Genomic DNA, 16,505 nt, shown 5'->3' on the forward strand with positions numbered 1-16,505 from the left:
GAGAAGATTTGACAGCCATAAAGAAGGAAATGGGAGGGAAACCAAAGCCTATAGCCTGTAGTGCTGAGATTGTGCTGTGCAAGGTGTAGAATTCCCTAGCATTTCAAAGGACTGACCCTGGCATGTTGGGAAGGAGAGAATGATAGATCCAGAGCGAGAACGGATGGGGAAAAGTCATGTTTGCCCTGTCACTAGGAATGGACTGAAATATTCAGTTCAGTAATTTGGGGAGGTGCTAAAAAATAAAAAAGACCCCGTAGACTAGCTCAATTTTCAGGAGGCAGGCAAATTCTAAGGAACTTTGGGTAATGGGGATCTTACCTTAAATGGCGTTTCCATGTGCTCTGGCACCTGTCATGGTGTCCTGTGTGCCAGAGGCGGTTTAGTCATGCTGGCCACATGACCAGGAAAAGCTGTCTGTAGACAAAGACCAGCTCCTTTGGCCTGAAAGCGGAGATGAGTGTCACATCCCATAGTCGAATTCGACTGGACTTAACCGTCCAGGGGTCCTTTACCTTACCTTACCGTAAAGGTAAAGGGACCCCTGACCATTAGGTCCAGTCGCAGATGACTCTGGGGTTGCGGCGCTCATCTTGCTTTATTGGCCAAGGGAGCCGGCGTCCAGCTTCTGGGTCATGTGGCCAGCAGGACTAAGCCGCTTCTGGCGAACCAGAGCAGCTCACAGAAACGCCATTTACCTTCCCGCCAGAGGGGTACCTATTTATCTACTTGCACTTTGACATGCTTTTGAACTGCTAGGTTGGCAGGAGCTGGGACAGAGCAACAGGAGCTCACCCCGTCGCAGGGATTCGAACCGCCGACCTTCTGATTGGCAAGCCCTAGGCTCTGTGGTTTATCCCAAAGCACCACCCGCATCCCACCTTACCTTACCTTACCTTACCTTAAAAAATGAGGTTCCTATGTTCTCTTGAAGAGAAGAGCACAACTGGATCGAGCTCATCTAGTCCAGCATTGTGTTTGCAGGATAGGCACCCAGATTCAAGTGGGAAAGCTGTAAGCAGGAAGCTTGGGGGTGGGTCAACTGCAGTTCTTTTGGGGGACAGGGGCTCTTAAAAGTAGATTATCTTACCACACAAATTCCACACCAGATACCGCCCCCTCCACAAAAAGCTGAACAAAGTGTGCTTTGCTCCTTGCTGATGCTTACAAATGATGATCATGATGATGATGATAATAATATTTGTATCCCACCCATCTGACTGGGTTGCCCCAGCCACTCTGGCAGTTTTTCCATAGGAATCAGCCATATTTAATATCTGCTATGCAGCAATGATTCATGTAGCAATATGTTTCATTAGCTAGCAGACACAAAAAGGGAGTATTTGAAGGGTGTTTACTATTTAAGGATGTGCTGAAGCTTAACCTGTCCAAAGAGGAAGGTGAAGTAGAGGAGGTTTCGACCCCAAAAGGGAAGTGTTTTCTTTCTTTCTTTCTTTCTTTCTTTCTTTCTTTCTTTCTTTCTTTCTTTCTTTCTTTCTTTCTAACTGAATGCATTCTACCCTGATATAATTTGTGTATATGCTGTCCCTTACATTGCCTGTCATTTAAGTGCTTAATAGACGCATATGCCTAATGTGTCTTATTCTGCCTCCACTTTTCAAGCTGCACATTATCAGGTTTCCAAATGCAGAGCCTTTTGCAGCTCTGTATTTTGTGTCCAACTGCACACAAAAAATAACACCTTGCTTCGGGAAAGGGTTCTCTTTGGGGAAAGGCAGTAGCTCAGTGGTAGAGCACACAAGTTCCGTGAAAATGGTTCCAGGTCGCATTCCCAACATCTCTAAGTTGGGCTGCAAGTGTCTCCTGTTTGAAGCCCTAGGCAGCTGCTGCCAGTCAGTGTTGACAGTCCTGAACTGGACAGACCAATGATCTGACTGGGTATAAGGCAGCTCCCTGTTTTCCTAGGTTGTTTTTTTTTTTTTTTTTGCCAAAAACAAAATTCAAAAGCCACATTGCACATGAACAACAGTACATGTGTTCCGGTGGAGAGGGGAGATGGGTGCCCCACTGGTATTTTTTGCAGCAACAAAGAATAGGTTGGATGCAGAGTGTTAAGTTGTGGGTGAACATATCAGATGACACAGCGATTCTTCAACAGCTCTTGTTTATTCACCGGCCAGAAGAGAACTGAACTGAAGGGTTCAGCCAGCCTGCTTATATAGAGCTCCACTAGAACGCAACAGTAACCATTTTCTGTAACTATCCAATCACTGAACGTCACTTTCAATCCCTTATTTGCATATGTGGACCTGAGTGAAAACTATCTACAGTATCCCCCTGCTGGCCCAGGGTGAGAACTTCAGTATATAACACAGAGGAAGTTAGTTATACCTTAGACCCACTGGAATCAATGGGACCATCATAGCTGTGTGACTAACTTACCCCATGGATTTCAGTGGGATTAAAGCAGGGGTCAGCAAACTTTTTCAGCAGGGGGCCGGTCCACTGTCCCTCAGACCTTGAGGGGGGCCGGACTGTATTTTTTTGTGGGGGGGGGAAAATGAATGAATTCCTATGCCCCACAAATAACCCAGAGATGCATTTTAAATAAAAGGACACATTCTACTCATGTAAAAACATGCCGATTCCCGGACCGTCTGCGGGCCGGATTGAGAAGGCGATTGGGTCGAATCTGGCCCCCAGGCCTTAGTTTGCCTACCCATGGATTAAAGAATGTCCAATTTACTATGGATTCAATTCAACATGTTTCTTACCCCTTCCCCCATCCAACTGAGCACTTGCAATTAGCCTCTAAGGCCCCATCCCTTGGGTTTGGAGCAGCCATTGCCAACCTGGTGCCCTCCAGATGTTTTAGACAATGGATCCCATTGGGCTGAACTTCTGGAGGGCACCAGGTTGAAGATGGATGGCTTAAGGGGAAGAAGGAATGCCATTTCAGAAGGCACAGAAACCAGACAAGCTTTAACCCTTGGAATTTCTCGTTATGGAACATAAAACACAGCACACCAGGCAAATGCACTCAGAAGTTTTGGTTAGGCTCATTTCTGTAACATTTTCATCTATCAGCAGAAGCACACCTCAGTGGAGCGTAACCCTTTTTTTGGCCCGAGATTTATACATTTCATTTTACAGACTTTGCCAAACTTTTAAAATCTCTTATTCTAAAGTGGAACAACCCCTGCCCCCCTTTTTTATGAAGTACAAGCACATATTTTACATTTATTTTCATAACTTCCACTTAAAAACAATCCTTTGGGGGGCTGTAGTTGGGTTAATAAAGCTGAGCAGTTAAAGAGTGTGGAAGGAGCCTTCGAGGCCTGTTCCGCACAAGGAGACAATGTTGGCTGAGGGACAGAAATTAAAGATGCAAAGACATGGTCTGGCAGCCTTTCTCCAGAGCAGGACTCGGATCCAAGGACTTCATCCCAAGTGCACAGAAGTTAAAGGAACGACTCCGACAGTGCTTTCCACAAGATCACTTTAATGCAGATTAGCTGTTCTTTAACACCATTGCTGTTGGATTTCTTGGCAAATACAGGGCGAAAGCCAACGCAGTACTAAGCGAAAGTTCTCCCAACATGAGTGATTTTGCTTGCACTACAGAATCTTCTCCCCCTACACCCCACTAAAACGGTGATAAGGGTTCCCCTAACCCTCTAGAGGGACGTGGGTGGTGCTGTGGGTTAAACTACAGAGCCTGGGACTTGCCGATCAGAAGGTCGGTGGTTCGAATCCCTGCGATGGGGTGAGTTCCTGTTGCTCGGTCCCTGCTCCTGCCAACCTAGCAGTTTGAAAGCACGTCAAAGTGCAAGTAGATAAATAGGTACCACTCTGGCGGGAAGGTAAACGGCATTTCCGTGCGCTGCTCTGGTTCGCCAGAAGCAGCTCAGTCATGCTGGCCACATGACCTGGAAGCTGTACGCCGGCTCCCTCGGCCAATAAAACGAGATGAGCGCCGCAACCCCAGAGTCGGCCACGACTGGACCTAATGGTCAGGGGTCCCTTTACCTTTACCTTTACCCTTAACCCTCTAGAACAGATTTGGGAAGGGTGGAGGGAGAATCCCATTTCACAAGCACAAATCCTTGCACAGGTAGGATGTGTAGGTTGAATACTGCCCAGGAATTTCCCACATTCTTCTGGAACATTTTACAGGCTGGAGGGTGTTGACCTACCCTAACCACTGAGGAAACAACCTTTTTTTTTTTTTTAAGCTCCTTGGGCACATTTGGGTTTTTGAGTAAGGGCCATGGCAATGATGGAAGCAATTGCATGTGTTTTGGTAGGCTAAGCAAGGAAGTTTGCTCCAAGCAAAATTTGAGAGCAAACTGGAGGTTTCTGCTCGGACAGAGCATCTGAGGAATTTTGATGGAAGTCATGCACTTTGGCGAAATGTGTACATAAGTGACAACTTTTTTTTTTAAATGAACTTACTACTTTAAAAAATGAAATTAGCACACAGGGTGCATGTGTGTGTGTAGGGGGTAACCTCCAGCAGGAAACTGATATGGGACTCTCACCCAGATTGGGAGCATGATCAAGAATGGGTCCTCACAGCTGTTTTTCTTCAAAATAAGAGCGGCAAGTTTAATCACATGGCTCCCCTCCCCCACCTCCACAAAGTGTTTGGGCCAAAGTCAGGCTTGAAAAGAACAAGACATCAAGTTTTATATTTGTAGCTTGATAAAAGCCAAGTTCTAATTAGTACTTGTGCAAACAGGACCTGTAACAAAGCATTGTAGCTTCTGTCCAAAGTAGTAGCCAGCCAGCTAGCTAGCTGTGTCCTCTCCCAGAAGACTCCATTGCATCCTCCCTCCCCATCTAGTTTTCCCCCCTTCCCTCAACAGCCAGCCAGCAAATCAGTGGCCACTGAGCATGTGCAGTCCCCCCTGATTTGCTTTCCCCACCCTCCAATAAAGATTTTTTTTTTTGCAGGTTTGCAAGCCTCCAGGTTCCCCTATGTATGGTGATATAGCTCTCTTATGCATTGAGGGTCCTGTTTCAATATCCAGCGGTCCTTCCCCCCCCCCCAGACAACGACACACTTTCTGTATCATAAGTAGATTTATAATCTGCCCTACTGCCCACTTTCCCCCCTTTTAACTGGATTTTCATTATGAGACGTTAGTGGTATAAAACAAAATGTATGGAATGCTGAACACGTTCTTGGGAAGGCTGCAGAGCAAATCTGCCTTCTGCGAAAGCCAAAGGCACAGTGGGAACCAATAATGTGGTATCCTCCCTCCGTCTCCCTCCTCACAATGATTCATTTCATTTTTCATAATTCCTCTGAAATGTTTCGGCTGGAGATTTGCAAAACAAACATGGCGTGATATCCAGCCCTTTGATATCTTGCCTTCTAGCCAATCTATCACCCTTCCCACCCGCAAGACACGCTCTTTAAAGTCTCCCCCCGATCTTTCCAACTTTCACGTACATCCTCCGGGTCGCACTCTGGTTTACTGTAGACCTTTTAGCAATACAACAAGACTTAGTCTTCAATATGCCACACGACAAAATAAAAATAAACATAAGAAGCTGCCCACCACTTCAGTCAAGTCGCCATGGCCCGTGAAAGTGTGTGTGTGGGGACTCCTATTATTATGGTTATTTTACTATTAGGCTTCTCTGCCAGTATGCTTTCTACTAGGTTTTTATTATGTTTCCATCCTTGATGTTTTGTAATGTATTTCTAATGTTGTACACCGCCCTGAGATCTTTTGATAAAGGACAGTATATAAAATGAATTAATAATACTAATACTAATACTAAAAAACAGTAGTACCTCGGGTTAAGTACTTAATTCGTTCCGGAGGTCCGTCTTAACCTGAAACTGTTCTTAACCTGAAGCACCACTTTAGCTAATGGGGCCTCCTGCTGCTGCCGCACCGCCGGAGCACGATTTCTGTTCTCATCCTGAAGCAAAGTTCTTAACCCGAGGTACTATTTCTGGGTTAGCGGAGTCTGTAACCTGAAGTGTATGTAACCTGAAGTGTATGTAACCCGAGGTACCACTGTACTAATAATACAGCACAGGTGGCCACTGGCACATAGGAAACTGAAGCATCAATTTTTCATGGGGGTTTAATGTGGGGCACTTTTCACTGCAGCTCCTTATGCCACCCGCAGGAGGGGAGAGCGTTCTTGTGCTTGAATTCTGCTTGCGGGTTTCCCCAAAGGCATCTGGTCAGCCACTGTGAAATCAGGATGCTGGCCTAGACGGATTCTCTTGAAAATGTGGAACCAAATAAACATAAGTCTTGTAAGTCTCTGAAAGTCTTTGTAGACTATGCAAGTCTCTGAAAGAAGCAATAGGTCAGATTCTTATCTGGTGAAACAAGCCATAAAGCTTTGTTTTATGGCGTCCAACGCTGCCGAAGTGGTCCGCAAACAGACGTAGTGAACAGAACAGTGATTCTGGATATACCCATTGTTTCGTAGAATTCTTCTTCAGCACAGCAGAAGGATACAGAAATGCTGCATAAACCCATCTATATGGTGAATGGAATTGTATAAGAGCAATAACTATGGAGCAGTGGTCATAAGGCTATGACCTTATATTTTGGAAATGTACAGGCAGGGTTTTTCTTCTTCAGTTTTTTTGGGGGCCCCCAAGAGAGTGGGGCCCTAAGCTATAGCTTGTTTAGCTTATACGTCAATCTGGCACTGGGTCAGTATTGTCTACGGTGCTTGGCAGTCGGAGGTGGATTTTTAGGGGAGCGTGACCGGTTCTGTCACACTGGGTGCGGGGCCTCGGGGGCTCTGCAACTATGATGCAAGGCAAGAGGCAAGGAGGGCATCGGATTTTGGCATTTCACAAAAATGAAAGGTCTCATGGATCTTCATGCTTTGTGACAAGAGGACATCTGCCAGGAGTCCAGGTTCCCAGCTTGATAGCACAGTAAGTGTAGGTAATTAAAAAAGAGGATTTATTGCAAAAATGCTCCGGAGAGCTCTGACAAAGCCTTGGGCATCATTACTCAAGATGACCCTTCTGAAGACTCCTTCCAGCGTCAACAGAAGATATTGAACTTACGACCCTTACATCTTTTGTTTTGCTTCCTGTCTAGTAACCCTCCCATTCACCGACTCTTTGGACTTAGTGGATCATCTCCAACCTCTTCCTGTTCTGAGAGGCTGTCTCTGAGTTTGTTCGCTCCTGTTTGTGCTTCCGGTGAGCTTTGGCTGTGTTCTACCCTGCTCTCAGCTACTACATTATCAGCCTGCCCGTCAAGGTCAGCTGTGCAGCTGCCAGCTCTCCTCTGTCTGGCTAACATCTAAGCCTCTCTGTTCCTGGCTGCTTTCTGCAGTTGGCTGCAAACCTTTGCTTGGAGCTGGCTCATTCTTGACAACATCCCCAGCTCTAGTTGGAAGTGCTGGGGACTGAACTTTGGGCCTCCTGCATGGAAAGTGGATGCTTTGCCTCTAAGCTATGGCCCTCTGTGCTCAACTCCCTAAATTATGTGTTGTGCAAAGTACTAATCTGTTTCATTGGATCATGCTAAGTTCTACTAAGAGAGGGAGACATGCTTCTCTCTGTTCACTTTCTCCATACCAAACACCATTTTATGAACTTTGATCATGCTGCACTTAGCCACACCCCCTGCAAACCTAAAGAGGTCCACACATTTTTGTCTTTTCCCATAGGATCATGCAGACCCGAGACACATAGATTGATAGCTCCAGAATCTCCAGTTTGGAATGGCAGTTCAGTGCTGATTCAGTGGTGTAGAAGCAGTGGTTTTTGAACTAAGGAAGGCAGGTGTGAACATAGGTTAAACACCAGAGAGAATTACCTGACGGTAAGAGCAATTCTACTTCCCAACGCCATTGCAGAATATCTTAACCTTGATGTTTCCAAGGAATAGATGCTTTTGGTATGAAGACACAGCTTTTGGTACTTAGACAAAGGGTCCAGGAAAAATATATATGCAAGTAATGAACAATCCTATAGCATGTAAGTGTCCTAAAGAGGCAGAGACTAAAATTGATGGACCTGCAAGAGTGGAAAGGTGTGACTGAGACTGTTTCCAGGCTATTGGTATTTTACAGGTGGGGTTCAAACATATACCTGCACAATTAAAATGGATTTGGGGCTCTTGCACAAGCAACCTGCCTCCCACAACCAAATTAGACTTTTTGCAGCAAGGAAAGTGAAAGGAAAATGAACTGAAAAGTACAGGGTAACCATCACTTGATGTGATATCATGTAATCTCTGTACAAAATAAGAATGAATGCCCAATAAACAGCAGTTGTCATTTAACTTCAGTGCAAAATTTTTGAAAACAAATCAGGATTAATGCTCAATAAACGGAAATCCTCTAAGTCTCAACCTATGCTATAGGCACACCGTTAATAAAAGTTTTCTTCAAAAGGTCTGAAAGGGGGGCAGTTTTTGTTGCTATGGAAAGCTTTTGAGAAAAAACACACTCACCCCTTTTGATTCAACCCTATTCTAGATCCATCACTGAGGTAACTTTGCAAGCGATTGGTGTAACTGTCAAAGAGTAACGAACTAAGCATTGATCCTGAAGCAAGTTACCAAAATCGGAGGAAAGCACTTGGTATAGCTTGTTTCAGGATTGGTGCTAATGCTTTACACTTCAGCGATTATATTGATAGGTCACAAATTTACCTCAGTCTCACCTGATGCCCTTTCACCCTTGGTTCAAGCCTATGACTTGCCTGTCTTTCCCAATCTCTTCATGGATGTCCAGTTCCCTCACTTACAAAAACATGAAGCTTTTGATCTTTCTAACCTTGCTCTCCTGGTCCTATTGAAGCGTGTACACACACACACACACACACACACACACACACACACCCCTTCCCCTTCAGTATAGTTAAGCTTTATTATTATTATTGTTGTTGTTTTAAAAAGGTTGTGCGAACCTTTCATGAACCTGGGCTGAACTTTTTAAAAGACTGGTTATGCAGCTTGGACCCAGGAGATTTTCGCATGTTTTGGATTTTATTCTGAGCATTTGAGCTTTTCTGGGCTGTCCGTCTCCCAAGTGTTAAATGAAGAAAACCCAACACCGATTAAGAACTTGTATTTTCAACTATAATATTTTAATGGGCAGCTGAAATGCAGAGCTAGTCCTGTTGGGACTTGTAAGTATGCATTGAAAAAGGATAGTTATTCAAAACTAGAGTGCCACATGCATCCCTGTGGCACGGGAATTTAAACAGATGATGTTTATGGGAAAGAGTTAGTGAGTTCCACGATGGATATGTATGTTTCTTATAATTTTTTTGGCTGCGGCCTGCACTTCTTCCTGAGTGTGAGCAACAGAAGCATTGGCCCTCCTTTTGAAGGAAACCATATAGTTCTGTGGTGAAAGAACAGCAAAACATGGTGGATGGTAGACGAGGGAATGAAAGACCTAAATGGGTGACTCGGCATCTTCTGCATAGGACTGGCCCAAGACATTTTGACACCTGAGGCAGACCCCAAAATGGCAGCCTCCTCCCCACAAGGAAAGAAGGGATGAGGGAAGATCTACATCAGGACCAAGGGGGGAAAGAAAGGTCAACATTTGATCTGCTGTCCTGGTGGATCTTGCGGCAGCTTTGCCTTGCCTCATGGGTGAACTTGGCCTGAATAACTATCTACATTGGGATCTGTTGCCCATGAGGATTTTGCCACCTGAGGCCGTCACCTCACCACCTCATGGGTGGGCCAGCCCTGAATTACAACTCTTGTTGGCCATGGTGGAACAACAGCATTTGCAGGGCCACAGGTTCCCCTTTCTTGACCTAGAGCTTGGGTGTGTGGCTTAAGTTCATCCTGGTCGCAGCCTATGAGGAAGAGGCGTGAGAGAAGCCCTTGGGTGGGGGGAAGTCCTCAATGAAACAACCTCAATCTGAATGCCATAGAGCAGCAGTTCTCAACCTGTGGGTCCCCAGATGTTGTTGGACTACAACTCCCATCATCCCTGAGCTCTGGCCTTGCTAGCTAGGGGTGATGGGAGTTGTAGTTCAATAGCATCTGAGGACCCACAGGTTGAGAAAGGGTGCCATAGAGCAAGAGAAAGATTTGTCTGCTCCCTGCAAGGAGTCAGACCAGTTGGTGTGTCTAGTTCAGTATTGCCAGTGCTGACTGGTAGCCACTGCAGGATTTCAGACAGGGAGTCTCTCCCAGCCCCGTCTGGAGGTGCCTGGGATTGAACTTGGGATCTTCTGCATGTAAGGCAAATGCTCTTCCACATAACAATGGTCTTTCCCCCGTGCAAGAAAAGAGAAGATACACGCATTGCCAAAACAGAGGACACAGGTTGGCTTCAGATTTGCATATGCTAATTTGTATGCATAGGCTCAGATTTAGATTTCTGTCACCAGATTCTTCTGTTTTCAAAAGTTATAAATGCACTGTTTATGTTGGCTCGTGGGCTAGATGTTTGCCGCAGGCTGTTGTCCCACAAAAATGTATTGAAAGCCTTGCCAATGAAACTATGTAAAAATAGGTCTAAAGTACTAAAATAACTCCTAAAGAGGTTCTCCCCCCACCCACCCTGCAAAAAAACAACATGCCAGGTTTTTGATGTCACTCTGGTTAAGACTGCAGCCATACAGGATTATTTGAGAGCAAACTCTACCTAACGCTGTGAGACATATGTGCAAGGGGGCAGCCAGTTGAGAGGTTCGGGGTAGGCTGGTTGGCCTAATCGTGTCTGGTTTGGGCCTCCAGATTCCTATCTAACTGTTATGAAACATCTGTATTTGTAGGAGCTGTAGTTCAGCAACATCTGGAAGGCCGCAGTTTCACCGCCGCTGGCATACACAAGTCCTGTCAGTGTGACAGACCCACCCCCTTCTAAAAGCTGTGCTAAGAAAACGAACCACCCTATGGAAGATTTTTGATGTACAGTGGTACCTCGGGTTAAGAACTTAATTCATTCCGGAGGTCCATTCTTAACCTGAAACTGTTCTTAACCTGAAGCACCAAGTTTAGCTAATGGGGCCTCCCGCTGCCGCCGCGCCACCGGAGCACGATTTCTGTTCTCATCCTGAAGCAAAGTTCTTAACCTGAGGTACTATTTCTGGGTTAGTGGAGTCTGTAACCTGAAGCGTCTGTAACCCGAGGTACCACTGTAAAAATAAATCAAAGTATTCCCTCCTCCAGTAGTCCTCCTCTGTCTCTTTTTCATTCAACTGCTGTTTTTCCTCTCTCCTCCAAACTGGCACAGCTGCTTACCTCCAGCAGATATTTCCTGTTCAAAACCTGATCCAGACAGGATGCGCAAACTATAATGCAACCCAGGAGAGAGTATGATGAGCCCTGCAGTGAACAGCAACAGAAGAGAGTGTGGTTGTCTTAACCACATGAGCTCTCATGCGTAAGCAGACTCTGAGAAGTAATAGCTGATGAAGCAAATCCATTTGCTTCGATGTGTGGTGTTACAGTTAAGGGTGTTATGACCCGGGAGACTATGGTTTGAATCCCCACTCAGCCATGAAGTTCTCTAGGCGACCTTGGGCCAGTCACTAACCTACCTCACAGGGTTGTTGTGAGGATAAAATGGGGAGGGAAGAACTGTGTACAGCACCTTGAGGGTTTTTTGGGGGGGGGCGGGGAGGAAATGGCAGATTATGAGGGATTGCTGTATTTGGTTGCTTTCTTGCTTGGGGGTACAGATTAGGTAGGCTCATATTAAAATGTGAAGGTAACAGATTTCTCCCTATTGCTGACGTCACCCACCCTCCTCACTCTTGCTACTCATTGGTGGGTTTGCTGGCCAGCAGTGGCACTGTAGTGGACCGGGAGCCAAGTGACTGCTCCTGGCTCATTGCCCTTCTGGTGCCAGGTAAGCTCTTGAGAAAGTGTGAGTGGTAGGGTAAGGCTGGCCACTGCAGAGTGGTTACTACCAGGGGGCCTAAATGGCACAGGATCTTGGAGGTCATAGAATTGTAGAGTTGGAAGGAACCCCAATTGTAGAGTTGTCCAAACCCCTGCAATGCAGGAATCTCAGCTAAAGCATCCAAGGCAGATGATCATCCAATCTCTGCTTGAAAACCTCCAAGGAAGGAGAGTCCACAACCACAAACAGCTCTTCCTGTCAGAAAAGTTCTTCCTGATGTTTAATCAGAATCTCCTTTCTTGTAACTTGAAGCCGTTGGGTCAAGCCCTGCTTCCCCAGAGCAGGAGAAAACAAGCTTGCACCATCTTCCATGTGACAACACTTGAGATATTTGAAGATGGCTATCATATCTCCTCTCAGTCTCCTTTTATTCAGGTCCTGGTCAGCTCTGGCTTGGTAAGCTGTGGGGAAACAGCCCACCGCCCACCCCTGCCCCAATCTGGAGCCAGGTCTTCCAACAAGAAGCAGAGGCAGCGGGGTTTCTCCAGCCTTTCATGACCATAGCCAGCCTCGAATCCTTTGAGACTGGAAGGAGTTCCCGGTCTTACTTCTACACAGCTCCTTTCATTTAATGTATTTCTGTTGCCTAGTAATCCATGTCTGCAATCACACAGAAGATTCCTCCTGCTTGGATCAAATAGGAACTCTGTCACACTGCCCATGTGGGCATGTGGACAGAGATTTTGATGGTGTGTGGGATCACCAGTAGCCTCCTGAACATTTTCTGGGCCCTGGCAAATTTCTTGACTTTGCCCACTGCTGATGCCAGCCATACCTCAGCTGCCACACTGAGTGGGGCGAAATGTTTCATGTCTTCCGCACAAGCCCCAGCTGCTTATACTACTGGGTAAGAGCTCTTGATGGTTTTGAACCCGGGAAGGCACATCCCAGAACAAAAGTGAACTGGATTCTCCCTTCACGCATGGGTATATGCATACATCTTCCAATAAATAATGAGTTTAATTAAGCCCCAATTCCCTTTGGCCCAAGCAACTGGTTCACAACAAAGAACCAAACTTGGACATTTTCTCTCCACTCCTCGCCTTCAATGTCTTTGTTCCAAGCCTGCTTTTTCTGTACAGACAGCAAGGAGCAAAATGACCATTTTCAGAAAACAATCAAGCCACAATGCATTAGTATGACATTTCTGAGCAATTCCTTGCGTTTCATGTAACTTGACCGCTACGGTACGCATGCCGAGCGCTGTGGGTTATTATTTTGGCACGCAATGGAAAGCTTTGTTGAAATGGGGTGTGTGTGGCCATTGTCTCTCATCTGTGTTGCTTCTTGGCATAAAAGAATGTGGTTGAAAAAATCTGCTTTCTATGACTGGGGGGAAAAATTGAGCACAGATGAGAAACTTGGAGCTAATTTCTGCAATTGTGGAATCCTCTTCCCATAGGCTTTAGAAGATCCTGGAAATGCATTGCAAGCAAATGTTGTAAGCAAAGGACGGATTCGGAGGTGTGTGAGCCACATCCCGTTCCCTCATGAGGCTCTTTTAGATGGCAGGCTGCGAGGTTCCGGAATATTTCTGCTTCCATCTGCTTCCCCCCCCCCTTCCATTTTCTTTCCTTCCTTTCCAAATGCCACACTGGGCTTGAGCAGGAGAAAGTCTCAGGATAAACCCATCTAGCTGCAATTGGCTGAGATGCTCTGACGTAAGCAGGGAAGTATTTTGTTCAGGACTGCAGCAAGGGAGGAAAGGATTAAATCTCTGCTCTGTGTCTGATTCTGTTCATAAGGGGTGGCTAACCCTTTGCAGCCCAGGAGCCACATATTCTGGGGCCACATTTCGGGAGTGGGAGGGGCCTGAGGCAAAAGTTGGTAGAGCAGTAAGCGTAAATGTTACCTTTGGACATTTTGCAAGTTTCTGCACACACTCATACATCCTTCTCTATCCTCCATCCAGGAGGGAAAAAATCCAGCCAGGCGTAAAAAATGGTGGGTGCAATTAGAAAGGAGCTGTGGCCTGGGGAGAGTTCTGGGGGCCAGACAGAACAGCCTGGGGGCCGCATTTCCACTTCCTCATCCTGAGGTTTCTCACCCCTGCTGTAAATGATCAGCCCCACCCCTATTGGTGCAAATTAATTCTTCTTTTCAAGTGCATTTAATCGAAACACATTTTAACGTCATGTACCGCTGGGTTTTTATTCCTTTTGAACTCTGTATTTGACCATGTGAGGAGAGACTGTGCACCCAGGGGCAGGGCCATTGGGGCAGGGTAAGTGTTCTGGGGGGCGAGACTCCCATGGAGGCGGAGTGAGTTGCCCATGGCAGGGCGGGGGGGGGGGAGCCACTCCACTTTGCCAGCAGCCTTCCTCCCTTCCCTCTTCCTTTTGACAGCTTGGGTGAGGCTTCTTTTGGGATACTGCCGGGGAGACGGGGGCATCAGGCAGGCCCCCAGCTGGCTCCAGCCACTGGCCGGCAGCCGGTCTCTGTTGGAACAGCATCAATTAGCGACACGAGCCTCAGATATATTTAGAGACCTGTGCACGCTCTATCAGCAGAGTGCGTAAATCTTCTCACAGCAGAAAAGGTGGACAGAGAAATGTGTAAGCTTAATGTACAGCATTTTACTCAGCATAGTTCAGGACCAGAGGAAAACATGTCTGCTTCCCTTCGTTTCCAGCAAAACAGCAGTAACACAAAAGCTATATACAAACGGAAGTTCCCAGCAAGTGCTGGAAGTAAACAGGCATGTGACACACCAGTCATGCCTGCTCCTTTTAAGGGGGAACGGAACTATATCCTAACAGCTCCCCCCCCCCCAGGAAGCAGCCCAGGAGCACGGGGCAACAGCGTACTACCCACCTGTGACTCCCAAGCCTCCCCCGAGCTGTCAAAACGAAGGGGAAAGGGGGGAAGGCCGCTGGCAAGGCAGCGCAGCTCTGCCCCTTTCCCTGACGGCTCAGGGTAGGCTTGGGAGTCATGGGCAGGCAGTGAGCTGAATGTCACACCCCTCAGTGATGACACCTGGGGCGACCCGTCCCTTCCTCCGCCCCTGCATGTGAGCACCCTCACTTGAATTCTTGTGCACAGAACTGAGGCTGGGCAGACCCCCATGCCTCAGTTCTGCTCACCCCCCTTCAGTTCTGTTTACAGTCTCTTTTTCATCAACTGGCAGCCTCCAAAGTGGCTGGGTGGGGGACCACTTCTCCTTTGGGGACAGGAACGTAGGAACAGTTGATAGCAAGCTCCCTTGAAGGCAGAAGAGACCCTCCCCCAACTTCAGGCTAAGTGCTGGAACCACAGCGATACTTCCAGTGGAAAATGACACGGGGGGAGGGGGGAAGCTCAGTGAGTCTCCCATTGTTTCCTCTGCTGACTACTACCTTGCCCAGTAAATACAAAAAAAGGGAAATCTTTTATCCTTCATAAATTATGATGATGTCTTTATTCCACCTAGTAGTGGCTGATGTCTGTTGGAACTGGGAGGGGTGTAAGGTAGGAGGCCAACAGTAGGTGGAGCTAAAGGTGACAAGGACATCTTCCTTCTGCATTCTGCAAAGGCAACACTTGAGGCTGAGGAGGAGGTAGCTGATAGCCCATGCAACCCCCTGGACTGGTTGTAAGCAAGGAGATAGGCAGGTGGAGGCTGCCTGAGAACATACCGGCGTTGGTGGAGCCAAATGGACCAGCCTCTGCTGATTCCATCCTCCAAACGAATTCACACAGTGGTGCACATGGCATTTCTTCCCATGCCCACAACAACTCTGTAAGGTTAGGGCTGAGCAATGTTTATTGGCCCCATGTCCCTCAACAGGCTTCCTGATGGGGGTGGAGGGGAAGGTTTGAGCCTGAGCCTTCCCTGTCCTAGCCCTGCCTTCTCACCACTGCCCCAGGCTGGCTGTCTTTTAAGTCAAGCTGTGTTGACATCTCCCTTTCCTCCGAAACGTGTCTTGGCTCCACTCCTCCTCCTCCCTTGCTCCCCCTGTCCCTTTTTGACCTCCTCTAGTTACACACAGGCAGGCAAGCACAGAGGCAGTAATTAGAGTTCAATAGTCGCCATTGTTTCTCTGCGGAAAGTTATGACTATGACGGCTGCTGCCACAGACCATTATAATAATGATATTGTTGGGCATGTAGCAAAGCCAGCAATTCTCAGTTTTCTACGCCCTCGGGCTAGCCTGAGTTGGCTGCGGGAAGCAGAAGGAATCCTTTCCAAGGCTTTTTCTCTCAGCTGCCAGGTGGAAGAGTTTGCCACAACAGTGAGTGACTTCCAGCAGGTTGCTGTGTCAGCACTTGATGCAAATCTCCCTCCCTTTCTCTCTCTTAAATAGCTACTAGGGTTATTTTCCCCGTCACCCCTTTTCATTTCACGATTGCACTTTGGCAGCAACCTTTTAGAATTGAGGAATGTCACGATGACATGGACCCGCTTCGGAGACAGGAGCAGATCAAGCAAATGTGTGGGATTTGCATTACTGCAGGTGTTCAGGAAGAGAGGCAGCAGCTGCGGTGTTTGTCAGTGATACATACAGGGATGCAACATGCGCTCCACCTATCGCTGTTTGCTAGGGATGGGGCTTATTTCCCTGGACCTTGTTAAATCACTTTCCTATTTCATCCTTGGTTGTTGTTGTTTCATTTGTGGGGTGTGTTTTTTTTTGGGGGGGGGACGGACACTTTGCTAGGCTGCTTCCAGACAGTTGCTATTT

At 47.0% G+C, this 16,505-nt stretch overlaps 1 protein-coding gene across 16 annotated transcripts in view; it reads left to right on the forward strand.

Annotated features, from left to right (window-relative positions):
- CALD1 (caldesmon 1) overlaps window positions 1-16,505 on the forward strand; it is a 178,266-nt gene that overhangs the window by 33,837 nt on the left and 127,924 nt on the right. Inside the window, exon 2 of one of the 16 annotated variants that reach the window (XM_083572685.1) lies at window positions 7,630-7,784. The exons of the other annotated variants lie outside the window; for them this stretch is intronic. The gene's annotated coding sequence lies outside the window, so the exon portion shown is untranslated. The remainder of the gene's footprint in view (window positions 1-7,629; window positions 7,785-16,505) is intronic. 16 annotated transcript variants of the gene reach the window in all.

This window comes from Podarcis filfolensis (genome assembly GCF_964270895.1).
Source record: "Podarcis filfolensis genome assembly, chromosome: 10".
NCBI lineage: Eukaryota > Metazoa > Chordata > Lepidosauria > Squamata > Lacertidae > Podarcis > Podarcis filfolensis.